The following is a 13,807-nucleotide window of genomic DNA, read 5'->3' on the forward strand; positions in this document are numbered from 1 at the left end:
TGACCCCCGAAATGGCGCCTCTGGGGAAACACCCCCTAGATGTCATAGAATCTTAACAAAAATCACACCATCAGATTCAGTGTATCAGAGAACCCTACTGTAGAAGTTTCAAGCTCCTATCTACAAAATTGTGGAATTTTGTATTTTTTGCCAAAAGGCTGATCACGGATGCGTGTTTATTTATTTGTTTGTTTTTTGTTTTTTTTTTGTTTTTTTTTTTACAGGGGTGATCATATCGACCCAGTTGTCCTAGAATGTTGCAAGAGGGCTCATTCTAACGGAAATGAAAAGTTCTAGTGCCCTTTTTAAGTGACCAAAAAAAATTGGAGGGTACCTAGGCCCCCTCCCACGCTAATTATTTTCCCAAAGTCAACGGATCAAAATTCTGAGATAGCCATTTTATTCAGCGTAGTCAAAAAACCTTATAACTATGTCTTTGGGGACGACTTACTCCCCCACAGCCCCCGTCGGGGGGGGGGGGGGTTATTGGTTATTTAGAAGTGTACTGACGTTTTCAGGGGAAGTTTTTGGTTTGGGAGGGTTGAGAAGAGGGGTATATATCGGGGGAACTTTCCTTGGAGGAATTTGTCATGGGGGAAGAGAATTTCCGTAAAAGGAGCGCAGGATTTTCTAGTATTTTTTAATAAGAAAACAATGAAAAAATAAATATGAAAAAGTTTTTCAACTGAAAGTAAGGGGCAGAATTAAAACTTAAAACGAAAAGAAATTATTACGCATATGATGGGCTCACCTCCTCCTGATACCTATCTCTTTAAGCTAAAGTGTTTTTAATAATTTCAACTATTTATTCTACGGCTTTTGTGATTCAGGGTCATTCTTAAGAAATTGGGCCTAAATTTAAGCTTTAGTGTAAAGAGTGAGGGACTGAAGAGGGGGTGAACCCCCTCATACACGTAATAAAACATGAGAATGCAGAAGTTAGTTACGTAAGCTAATTTGTAAGTTACGTATATCTTTTACTAATACAAAAATTCGTAAAAAATTAAAAGTTCTAGTTGCCTTTTTAAGTAACCAAAAAATCGGAGGGCCTCCTCCCCGCTCCTTTGTTCTCAAAATCATTCGATCACAACGATGAGAAAGCAATTTAAGTGACCAAAAAAATTGGAGGGTACCTAGGCTCCCTCCCGTGCTATTTATTTTCCCAAAGTCAACGGATCAAAATTCTGAGAGAGCCATTTTATTCAGCGTAATCAAAAACCTTATAACTATGTCTTTGGGGACGACTTACTCCCCCACAGTCCCCGTGGGAGGGGCAACAAGTTACAAACTTTGACCAGTCCTTACATATAGTAATGGTTATTGGGAAGTGTACAGGTGTTTTCAGGAGGATTTTCTTGGTTGGAGGAGGGGTTGAGAAGAGGGAGATATGCTGGGGGAACTTTCCATCGAGAATTTGTCATGAGAGAAGTAAATTTCCGTAAAGGGAGCGCAGGATTCACTAGCATTATTAAAAAAAAAAACAATGAAAAAATAAATATGAAAAAGTTTTTTCAGCTTGAAGTAAGGAACAGCATTAAAACTTAAAATAAACAGAAATTATTACCCATATGAGGGGCTCAACTCCTCGTAATACCTCGCTCTTTACGTTAAAGTATTTTTAGTAATTTCAACTATTTATTCTACGGCTTTTGTGATTCAGGGGTCAACTTAACGGAAATTAAATGAAAAAAGCGAGTTTTTTTAAATGAAAGTAAGGAGCGACATTAAAACTTAAAACGAACAGAGATTACTCCGTATATGAAAGGGGCTTTAAAAAAACTTGTTTTTTTTATTTTATTTCTGAAAGTTTTTGAATTAATGCATGTCTGATTTTGGCTGTCCGTACATAAATTATTAAAATGAAATTTGCATATTAATTCTTTTTTTGGCTAAATGGCTTTCTCTTAGTTTTGATCCGACGATTTTGAGAAATAAGGGGTGGGGAAGGAGGTCTAGTTGCCCTCCAATTTTTCGGTTACTTAAAAAGGCAACTAGATCTTTTAATTTTTAACGAACGTTTTTATTAGTAAAAAAAAATACGTAACTTAAGAATTAACTTACGTAACAAACTTTTATATTCTTATATTTTTGATTATATATATGAGGGGGTTGGTCCCCTCGTTAATACCTCGCTCTTCACACTAAATTTTGTTTTATCCCAATTCTTTAAGAATGACCCCTGAATCAGAAAGGCCGTAGAATAAATAGTTGAAATTATTTAAAAAAATTTTAGCATAAAGAGCGAAGTATTTATCTCCTCCTAAATACCTCGCTCTTTATGCTAAAATATTTTTAGAACCCCTCATATGCGTAATAATGTCTGTTCGTTTTTAGTTTTAATGCTTCTCCTTACTTTCAATGAAAAAACTTTTTCATATTTATATTTTCATTTTTTTTTTTTTTATAGTAATGCTAGAAATTCCTGCGCCCTTTTCATTGATATTCTCTTCCCCCATGAAATATTCCTCCAAGGAAAGATCCTCCCATATAGCCCCCTCCTCTGAACCCCACACCCAAACCAAAAAAATCCCCCTGATAACGTCGGTACACTTCCCAGTAACCATTACTATATGTAAACATTGGTCAAAGTTTGTAACTTGTAGCCCCTCCCCCAGGGACTGTGGGGGGTAAGTCATCCTCAAAAACATAGTTATTATGGTTTTCGACTATGCAGAACAAAATGACTATCTCAAAATTTTGATCCGTTGAATTTGGGAAAAAAATGAGCGTGGGAGGGGGCCTAGGTGCCCTCCAATTTTTTTGGTCACTTAAAAATGGCTATAAGAACTTTTCATTTCCGTTAGAATGAGCCCTCTTGCAACACTCTAGGACCACTTGGTCGATACGATGACCCCTGGGGAAAAAAACTAACAAACAAAAAAACAAATAAACACGCACCCGTGATTTTTCTTCTGGCAAAAAATACGAAATTCCACATTTTTGTAGATAGGAGCTCGAAACCTCTACAATAGGGTTCTCTGATACGCTGATACGCAAATTTTCTCAGGCTCGTAACTTTTGATGACAAAGACTAAATTTGGTGAAACTTATATATTTAAAATCAGCATAAAAATCCGATTCTTTTGATATATCTCTTAGCATCGAAATTCCGTTTTTTAGAGTTTCGTTTACTATTGAGCCGGGTCGCTCCTTACTACAGTTCGTTACCACGAGCTGTTTGACCAAAAAATCGGAGGGCAGCTAGGCGTCCTCCCCGCTCTTTCTTTCTCAAAATAATTCGATCAAATTATGAGAAAGCCATTTAGCCAAAAAAAAAAAAATATGCAAATTTTGTTTTAATTATTCCTCTGCGGAGAGCTAAAATCAAAACATGCATTGATTCAAAAACGTTCAGAAATTAAATAAAAAAACAAGTTTTTTAACTGAAAGTAAGGAGCGACATTAAAACTTAAAACGAACACAAATTACTTTGTATATGAAAGAGGCTGCTTCCTCATCAACGCCCCGCTCTTTACGGTAAAGTTTTTTACTGTTTTAAAAACAAAAATTGAGAGAAAGAGTCAAACTTTAGCGTAAAGAGTGTGGCGTTGATGAGGAAGCAGCCTCTTTCATGTACGAAGTAATTTCTGTTCGTTTTAAGTTTTAATGTCGCTCCTTACTTTCAGTTATAAAAAAACTTGTTTTTTTATTTACTCGCAATCAGAAGTTATTCCAATTTTTAATAAATTAAATAAAAAAAAACAAGTTTTTTTAACTGAAAGTAAGGAGCGACATTAAAACTTAAAACGCACAGAAATTACTTCGTATATGAAAGAGGCTGCTTCCTCATCAACGCCCCGCTCTTTACGCTAAAGTTTGACTCTTTCTCTCAATTCTTCTTTTTAAAACAGTAAAAAACTTTAGCGTAAAGAGCGGGGCGTTGATGAGGAAGCAGCCTCTTTCATATACGAAGTAATTTCTGTGCGTTTTAAGTTTTAATGTCGCTCCTTACTTTCAGTTAAAAAAACTTGTTTTTTTTATTTAATTTCTGAACGTTTTTGAATCAATGCATGTTTTGATTTTGGCTCTCCGCAGAGGAATAATCAAAACGAAATTTGCATATTTTTTTTGGGGGGGGGGGGGCTAAATGGCTTTCTCATAATTTTGATCGAATGATTTTGAGAAAAAAAGAGCGGGGGCGAAGCCTAGTTGCCCTCCAATTTTTTGGTTAATTAAAAAGGCAACTAGAACTTTTAATTTTTTACGAATCTTTTTATTGGTAAAAGATTTACGTAACTTATAAATTAGCTTACGTAAAGAACTTTTGTATTCTCATGTTTTTATTACATATATGAGGGGATTTGCCCCATCGTCAGTACCTTGCTCTTTACACTAAAGCTTAAATTTTATCCCAATTCATTAAGAATGACCCCTGAATCACAAGAGCCGTAGAATAAATAGTTGAAATTACTAAAAATACTTTAGCGTAAAGAGCTAGGTATCATAAGGAGGTGAGCCCCTTATATGGGTAATAATTTCTGTTTGTTTTAAGTTTTATTGCTGTTCCTTACTTCCAGCTGAAAAAGCTTTTTCACATTTATTTTTTAATTTTTTTTTTAAATAATGCTAGTAAATCCTGCTCTCCCTTCATGGAAGTTTTCTTTCCCCATGACAAATTCTCGATGGAAAGTTCCCCCAGCATATCCCCCTCTTCTCAACCCCTCCCCCAACCAAAAAAATCCTCCTGAAAACGCCTGTATACTTCCCAATAACCATTACTATATGTAAGCACAGGTCAAAGTTTGTAACTTGTTGCCCCTCCCACGGGGACTGTGGGGGAGTAAGTCGTCCCCAAAGACATAGTTATAAGGTTTTTCGACTACGCTGAATAAAATGGCTATCTCAGAATTTTGATCCGTTGACTTTGGGAAAATAATTAGCGTGGGAGGGGGCCTAGGTGCCCTCCAATTTTTTTGGTCACTTAAAAAGGGCACTAGAACTTTTCATTTCCGTTAGAATGAGCCCTCTTGCAACATTCTAGGACAACTGGGTCGATACGATCACCCCTGGGAAAAAAAAAAAAAAAAAAAAAAAAAAAAATAAACACGCATCCGTGATCTGCCTTCTGGCAAAAAATGCAAAATTCAACATTTTTGTAGATAGGAGCTCGAAACTTCTACAATAGGGTTCTCTGATACGCTGAATCTGATGGTGTGATTTTCGTTAAGATTCTATGACTTTTAGGGGGTGTTTCCCCCTATTTTCTAAAATAATGCAAATATTTTAAGGCTCGTAACTTTTGTTGGGTAAGACTAAACTTGATGAAACTTATGTATTTAAAACCAGCATTAAAATGCAATTCTTTTGATATAGCTATTGGTATCAAAATTCCATTTTTTAGAGTTTTGGTTACTATTGAGCCGGGTCGCTCCTTGCTATAGTTCGTTACCACGAACTGTTTGATACAGCTAGTGAAATGAATGAACCTTTTTAGCTTGTAAAATGTTAGCTTTTATCACACAGTCTTGGCTGAACTTTTCGCTAAGAAGTAATGATGCCAAGCCTATTTAAAATTACATAAAAAAAACTAGTTTTTTTTAACTGAAAGTAAGGAAAGACATTAAAACTTAAAACGAACAGAAATTACTCCGTATATGAAATGGGTTGTCCCCCTCCGCAATTCCTCACTCTTAACGCTAAAGCTTTTAATTGTTTCAAAAAGCAGAATTGTGGCAAAGAGTCAAACTTTAGCGTAAAGAGCGAGGGATTGCGGAGGGGACAACCCATTTCATATACGGAGTAATTTCTGTTCGTTTTAAGTTTTAATGTCGCTCCTTACTTTCAGTTAAAAAAACTAGTTTTTTTTATGTAATTTATGAACGTTTTTGAATTAATGTATGTTTGATTTTGGCTCTCCACACATAAATTATTGAAATGAAATTTGCATATTAATTCCTTTTTTGGTTAAATGGCTTTCCCTTAGTTTTAATCAGACGATTTTGAGAAATAAGGGATGGGGAAGGAGGCCTAGTTGCCATGCAATTTTTCGGTTACATAAAAAGGTAACTATAAATTTTAATTTTTAACGAATTTTTTTATTAGTAAAAAATATACGTAACTTAAGAATTAACTTACGTAACAAACTTTTTTATTCTTTAATTTTTATTATGTATATGAGGAGGTTTGTACCCTCGTTAATACCCCGTTATTTACACCAAATCGTAAGTTTTTTCCCAATTCTTTAAGAATGACCCCTGAATCAGAAAGGCCGTAGAATAAATAGCTGAAATTACTAAAAATACTATAGCTTAAAGAGCGAGGTATTTATCTCCTCCTAAATACCTCGCTCTTTATGCTAAAGTATTTTAGAACCCCTCATATGCGTAATAATCTCTGTTCGTTTTAAGTTTCAAAGCTACTCTTTACTTTCAATTGAAAAAACTTTTCCATGTTTATTTTTTCATTGTTTTTTTTATAGTAATTTTAGAAAATCCTGCGCCCTTTTCATTGAATTTTTGTTTCCCCATGACATATTTCTCCAAGGAAAGATCCTCCCACATAGCCCCCTCTCCTCAACCCCACCCCCAAAACCCCCAAAAAAATCCCCTGAAAACGACTGTACACTTCTCAATAACCATTATTATATGTAAACACTGGTCGAAGTTTGTAATTTTTAGCCCCTCCCCCAGGGACTGTTGGGGAGTAAGTCATTCCCAAAGACATAGTTATTATGGTTTTTGACTATGCGGAACAAAATGGCTATCTCAAAATTTTTGATCTGTTGACTTTGGAGAAAAAATGAGCACGGTAGGGGGCCTAGGTGCCCTCCAATTTTTTTGGTCACTTAAAAAGGGGACTAGAACTTTTCATTTTCGTTAGAATGAGCCCTCTTGCGACATTCTAGGACCACTTGGTCGATACGATGACCCCTGGGAAAAAAAACAAACAAATAAATAAACACACACCCGTGATTTGTCTTCTGGCAAAAAAAATACGAAAATCCACATTTTGTAGATAGGAGCTTGAAAATTTTTCTATAGGGTTCTCTGATACGCCGAATGCGATGGTGTGATTTTTGTTAAGATTATGTGATCTTTAGGGGGTGTTTCCCCCTATTTTCTAAAATAAGGCAAATTTTTTCAGGCTCTTAACTTGTTAATGACAAAGACTAAATTTGATGAAACTTATATATTTAAAATCAGCATGAAAATCTGATTCTTTTGATGTATATTTTAGCATCAAAATTTCGTTTTTTAGAGTTTCGTTTACTATTGAGCCGGGTCGCTCCTTACTACAGTTCGTTACCACGAACTGTTTGAAAAATGGATTTTTAACCGAGAACTTTTATTGCGGGTGTGTTATTGTTTATCCATTTTTTTTTGCTGAAGACGACCCTTACATATAAGACCGCAATATTTGAATAGGTTTTGTTGGTTCACTGTCTTGGGAAAAAAGTCCTCATTATTCTCTCTTCTGTAGTTGTATTATGGAAAGGCAGTTTGGTCTTCGTCATTATTTAACCCCTAATTTACGTGAATTGACGCCACTGTTTAAGTCCTTGAAATTTCAGCAGCTAAAATTAGATTTATGATATACAGGCTAATCATTTTATCTTTACTAATGAATGCTTCATAATCGTTTTGGACAATCATAAAAAAAGTAGTCTACTTATCAGTTTACAATTTTGATTGCGAATGATGCGACCATGACACAAGAAACTGGTCAAGCAATTTCTTTATACTACACAATTAGCTTTGGTTGCAAAATGAATTGTAGCTATACTTTATTTAAATATTTAGTTTTTATTTTGGTTTGGTTTATGCAAACAAATTTGGGCTATATATTTGCACATTAGGGGGGGGGGAGGTAAAGCATAGCATATATTAAATACACCAATGGTTAGTATACATATTTTACATATACTATGCTTTACCCCCACCCCACCCCCTAGTGTGAAAATATATAGCCCAAAATTGTTTCTAAACTATCATATGTTCATCATATTTTGTTTCATTTCATTAGCATTAATCGGACTTCATTTCCCTACTGTCTATTATATAACCGATAAGTACCAAAAATAGTTTGTTCGATTCAATGAAAGATGTTGGAACCGAGGAATCACTACAAAAGGTTCGAGAATACTTTGTAATGCAGTTAAATGAGATTTACATTTTTTAATCTATTCCACTAATTGAGTTCAGTGCCAAAATACAAAGGAATCGAAAAGAAGTGTTTTATAAAGGCGAACTACTGCCAAAGGCCGTAAACAGTCATTCCTATATGAAGTTTGACTTGAGAGGAAAAAATCTGGTAGAAAAATACAGTTTTTGGAATATAATATCGAACAGTTGGTGAAAAATAATTGTAAGCAAGGAATGACTCGGCCAAAAAGTAACCGAAACTCTTAAAAAGGGAACAGTGATAGCAATTAATATATCGAATGAATTGGATTTTTCTGTGGTAGAAAATATAACATTTATTAAGTTTAATAAAAATTATTAAAAGCTACGACTGTGAAAATTTCTGTGATTTTAAAAAGGAAGAAACAACTTCAAAAAAGGAAGAAATCTGAATGAAAGATCCACCGCCCGATTTAGCCTATCAAAGAGCCTTAATTTGGAGATTTCAATCTGCAAAAATGTGGAATTTCGAATTTTTGCTTGAAGAAACTTCACGGATGTGTGCTCTTTTGTATGTTTTCTTGTTTTCCCAGGGGTGATGGCATAAAGCTTATGGTCCTAGAAGATCGGGAGATAGCTCATTCGAACTCAAATTGAAAATTTTAGTACCCTTTCCAAGTGATCAAAATTGGAGGGCAGCTAGTCCCCCTCCCACACCCATTTTCCTCCAAAAGTTGCCTTGATCAATATCTGATTGAGAGTCCAGTATCTTTGGAGATGAAGTGACCACACACAGCCCCCGAGAAAAGGGCTGCAAGCTATGAAATTTGCCCATTTTTTGCATATAGCATTTATTACTGGGAAGTATAAAGACATTTTTTCGGGAAGGGGAATTTTCTACGGAGCAGAGATTCCACGGGTAGAATTTTTCATGGGAATGAAAGTTTCTGGGCTTCAAATTTCCAGGGGAAATCGTACACGGGAGGATTTACCAGAATGCCTGTAAAAAATGTTTTAATTCAATTAACGCAATTACCCTAAATCTAGGGGGGGGGCTACTGCTCTTAAACCCGAACCTTCAAAGATTCTATGAGAGAGGGGGATTTCTTTTAATGTTATGGTTCTAATTTGCTGAAGGGTTTTTCATTGATAGGTGTGCCCCCTTCCTAAATTAAAAGAAAATCTTCAAATAAAAGAAAATCTTCCTTGAAACAAGAGTTTTTCCAATGACCACTTATTCAATGGAGTCTTAATTTTTCACAATGAACATAAAGTTATTAGAAAAAAAAACGTAGTACTTATCTGTGACTACCCTTCTCTGTAAAAATGAGGTATTTCACATTTGTGGATATTATGTGCTAGAATTATGCTTTACATTTTTTAGAAACCCTAGATTTAAAAACCAATAATTTGACGAAATATTGATTTTCCCTGACAACAAAAAATAAAGCTATAAAAAACATGCAACTTTCACATGTGTCCATCTTTCTGTGAAAAACTAATAAATTCCATTTTTTGCCAATTGGGTATTGTTGGGTATTGGATATTGTTGTCAATTGGGTATTGTTGGGCCAATTGGGTATTGTTGCTCTGCTTTAGGTTTTCAGAAACTATGAATTTAATAAGAGTTCTAGGAAAATAAGTCGAGACAAATGATGTGTTTTTTATATGTATCTGTGCGTATATGCATATGTGTGTTTGCAGGTAAATGTGTTTGTTATGTTTATATAATTTATGTTTATTTCCAACTATATTACAAGCAAAAGTTCAAGTCATTATTATTGATTAGCATCTATAATATAACCAAAATAACTCATAATAACCATAATAACACAAAATTTAAAAACACGTTAGAAATATTTTTAATACATATATTGAATCACAAAAGACAGATTCTGTTGAAAAACCCAATATCACCAATTTTGTATTTTTATCGACAAGTGTCTTTCTTTAATCACCATTCGTTATCATGAACGATTTTTGAATTTTCGACAATCACATCAAGCCTTCAACGTACATCCACAATGCAAATTTTTTAGAGCGATTTATTTTCCTTTTGGTTAACCGAAATGCTAAATTTACTTGCCCATCATTCTGTCTCATCCATTTAAATAACGACCAAACAGAAGAAGAAGTGGTGATATTCAATTTTACTAATAGGACATGCGTTCTGCTACTTGTTTCGTAAATGATGGGACTTGATCCAAATTCTCCAATTTATGCCAAAACTTAGTGCGTTCTCCACATTCTCTTGGACAAACCAAGAAATATAGTATTTACGCCACAAGCTTTTTATTTTGAACTGTGTTGTCGCTCAATTTTTGCCTGAAAGAACAGTAAATGCTTAAGACTCAAAATTGATAAATGACATTGATAATTATCCATATAAGGAGTTTATAAGGTGTTTCTTTATAATTAACTACGAGTTCCATGGTGATGTGCTTATTGATACTTAGATCAAGGTAATGGATTAAAAATTCCTTCCACTGGCTGGAAAATCTCCCCAAGCAGGCACAGTTGCAGGATCTTCCCTCAGGGGGGTAGTTTAAGTTCGCCAAAACCACCAAAGCGGAAAAATTTTAATAAAATTGAAGTCAAATAAGGTAAAAATAAATACTTACTGGAGGGTATTAGACCAAAGACCTCTCCCCGTGAGATCTTTCTAAGTCAACAGCTCCTAGAAATTGGGGGTGAGTGGCCAAAGGTAGTTTTAAGAAACAGATGTCCAAATTCTACGGATTTTCTCGTTTTCTTGTCTTTCATCTAAAACCATCTATTTTCTAAGGCGAAATAGTGCCCAACTAAATCTACTACCCCCTTGAAAAAAAAATATTCAATAACTATCATAAAAAAACGCTAACTTAAAAAAAAAACGTTTAAAAAAAACGTAGCAATTGCAGTATGTATTTCAACGCTACATTTTGCTACCAATGATTTCAATGCTTCCTGGTGAATAAAATAAAATAAAAAGTTTTTTTAACTGAAAGTAAGGAGCGATATTAGAACTTAAAATGAACAAAAATTACTCTGTATATGATTGTTCCATCCTCAACACTCCGCTCTTTATGTTAAAGTTTTACTCTTTCTCTCACCTCTACTTTCTAAAACAGTAAAAAACTTTAGCGTAAAGAGCGGGGCGTTGAGGAGGGGACAATCCCTTTCATATACGGAGTAATTTCTGTTCGTTTTAAATTTTAATATCGCTCCTTACTTTCAGTTAAAAAAAACTTCTTTTTTTAATTTAATTTTGGAACGTTTTTGAATTAATGCATGTTTTGATTTTGGCTCTCCACCCATGAATAATTAAAACGAAATTTGCATATTGATTTATTTTTATGGCTAAATGGCTTCCTCATAGTTTTGATCGGACGATTTTGAGAAAAAAAGAAGGGATTTTTAATACATAATCTCTAATTTTTCTTGGAAGGTCCTTCCTATGAACGTGGGAGGGGGCCCAAGCTGTGGATTTAGCCTCACCTCTCCTATCATTTGGATGTACTGATTGTATCGCTGATAAGCCATATATACCACGGATTTGAAAATGAGCTTAATTTAATTGTATTCTCAGTTCGGATGGCAAGTCTTTTGCTTGGTTCATGTTCACTCTTTGCTCTTTCAATTCATTTTTCAGAACCCAACTTGTTACACTTCCTTCCACTTCCCTATATTGTTACATCAAAAATGCCCAGAGCAGCGTTTAACATATAGTTTATGGATAGGTGAAAATATATGGGTTGGTGAAAACGTATAATTTATGGGTAGGATAGAATAAAATAGAATTTATTTGCGCTAAAAGCCCACAGGTCGTGGCAAAAATATAAACAAAGAATAACTACAAAGAAATTACCACAAATCCTAGCATAATCCTACAGAAATCTGCTTCTATGATTCATCGCGAGTCGAAGGAATTGCGCCAAATTTCTGATACCCATAAAATACTGATCGACACACACTCTCAGCAGCCACTCAAAACTCATAATCCCCCCTCCCAACCAAACACTTCAAATCTTCAATCACTCAGCTCCTCACATTCACACATCAAGTGATATACGCTCTCATCTAAACCTCCACAAATAGGACAGAAACAAGGACCTGCCTTTGACCTTTCCATCCTAGTAAGCTTTCTTCTTCAGCCCAGTGGCAAACCATTAGCCCTAATTTCAATTAATAACTTTATTTATTTTTATTCAAGCCCATCTTAAAAAATTAAGTTCACCCTAAATCTCCTTCGACCGACAATAAAGACCCAGTGAATTCGAAAGCAAACACTGGGTCTGATATATCTGTATTTATTAGTCGAGTAAAATCCTTTCAACTCCTCTTACTTGGCCCCAATATTCTCTAGTCTTAAACCACCCCAGTATGAGTTTAATAACAGTGCGAATATAGTTTATGGGTATGTTATAATTTTCATAGGAAGAAGATGATGAGCCTACAGGAAATTTTCAAAGAGAAGAAAGGTGGATTAAATTTTTTTGTAATGTCGTATTTTATGCCCATTAACATTTTTTTTTCAATTTTGGTCTTCCGGTGCGTAGGAGCTTGATAAGAATCCAAAATCTTGTAATATTTTTTTGTGATATTATTTTAGCATAAAACGTTTTTCTTGAGTAACTTAACGGTTTGAATTTAGTAACCGATTGTAGTTGTTAATGTTCTTTAGGGAACCATAATATTTCTTTTACTTTCCAGTTGAAGCTTTAATTTTTGACATAAATACATAGACCTCTTTCTATATTTCTGATTCAGGAAGGGAGGCGGACCTTGTTGTCTCTTGAATTTTACATCTGCAAAAAAAATCGTTTCAATTGAGTTTTACTAATGTCTCAACCATTAACGTCAATTTTGTTTAACTTATAATAACATACAATTGGTAAAATTTATACAACTTTTGTAAAACGTCTTATAACCCATTATTTCCTTGATACTAATAACTTTTATTAAAATTATAGTATTTCTGTGCTATAATTGGAATAGTAAAAATAACAAGCTCCAAAATATTTTATTTTTAATTTGAATTTTGTTAAATGCTGAATTTTGAGATCTACATTCAATCACGACTGGTAAAATATTTGCATGTTTTCTGTTGACAACTTTCACCAGGATCGATTCCTTCTATGGTTGGAATTCCCACTGAAAGGAAAAATGTTGCTTATCTATGTAATAAAACCAGGTGCTTTGTTCTGGGAGATTTTAAAGTCTTTTGTTTTCTAGAAAACTTTGATGGATTACCAAATTATCAACTTTCATTTTTCCTATTTAAAAAAAAAGGGTTGACTTTCTCCAAGAAACAGCATATAGGAGTCATTTGGCTAAACTCCAAGGAGAGATGACCTTTTTACTTTTAGACTATGTCAACCAATAATATCTCTGGCTTTTTTTCTGGTTTTTGCCCGTTGTTTCATATAGGCTATAGTCAAAACGTACGTGTGCTATTTTTTTAGTTTTTCAATCTCACCGTTTCCTACGAAAGAGTAAAAAAGAATACATAGTGCATCTAACACAAAGTTTAAAAAAAAAACTGTAATATGTCTTGATTTTGAAGGGCTTAGCTAAGTAAATTTGACATAGATCTTGGATTAAATTTTAAATTCCATGTTTAAAAATCTTAAGATTCTAAATAAAAAGTCAATAATGTAACATCAAACAGCTATTGTATGAGCTAAACATTTTTGGTTTTTTTTTGAAGAATCCTGAAAAGGTAATAGCACAAAAATCAAAAATATTCCATTTAGTTTTTTTTTCTT

The 13,807-nt window shown here is 34.1% G+C and overlaps 1 protein-coding gene across 5 annotated transcripts in view; it reads left to right on the top strand.

The window, feature by feature from the left end:
* LOC136043882 (uncharacterized) overlaps positions 1-13,807 on the top strand; it is a 187,375-nt gene that overhangs the window by 65,091 nt on the left and 108,477 nt on the right. The gene's annotated exons all lie outside the window — the stretch shown is intronic.

This window comes from Artemia franciscana, chromosome 1 (assembly GCF_032884065.1).
Source record: "Artemia franciscana chromosome 1, ASM3288406v1, whole genome shotgun sequence".
In the NCBI taxonomy this organism is placed as follows: domain Eukaryota; kingdom Metazoa; phylum Arthropoda; class Branchiopoda; order Anostraca; family Artemiidae; genus Artemia; species Artemia franciscana.